Raw genomic sequence first — 572 nt, 5'->3', positions numbered from 1 at the left:
GATGATGGCGACTCTTTGTTGCTCCTCAGATCTCCCGTTGTCCCTGGGCCTCAGTGGAGTCAGACTGCTGGTTTCCCTTGTCCAACGCCATAGTCATCTGCACCGGTGTCGGCCCATTCTCCCCTGGCAGACGGAGATCTTTTTAAATGCATGTGCCTCTTAAACCACATCAATGCTAATGAGGGAGTATAAACTACACAAACAGCCCTACGAAGGTGGACACTCATTAAGAGGATGCAGTCTGGTCTATGATAATTATTAGTATCTACGTATATGTGTGTGTTGGCTGTTATACGGTTGACATCAGTCATAATCTTTGGCTTGTTCTGTCACACAACAAGCAGCCTTTTCTATGCAGAAGTCATTCAAATATGCATAGAAGAAAAAATGGCCAACTGATTTTCACAAATTCCCCATATGTTAGGTCCAAGGCTTTATCTGGACTCTGATGTAAGGAAAAAATAGTCCCGAAGAATCCCATTAGGGGAAAGTTTTGTAAAATACCCAAATATAGCCTATTCATACGCCTATTCAGTCTTTTTCTCACCCGAATAGGGTAAAAATTTGAACCT

Source organism: Etheostoma spectabile, chromosome 22 (genome assembly GCF_008692095.1).
Source record: "Etheostoma spectabile isolate EspeVRDwgs_2016 chromosome 22, UIUC_Espe_1.0, whole genome shotgun sequence".
In the NCBI taxonomy this organism is placed as follows: domain Eukaryota; kingdom Metazoa; phylum Chordata; class Actinopteri; order Perciformes; family Percidae; genus Etheostoma; species Etheostoma spectabile.
The sequence above is the reverse complement of the archived record's forward strand: the minus strand, read 5'-3'. Positions refer to the sequence as shown.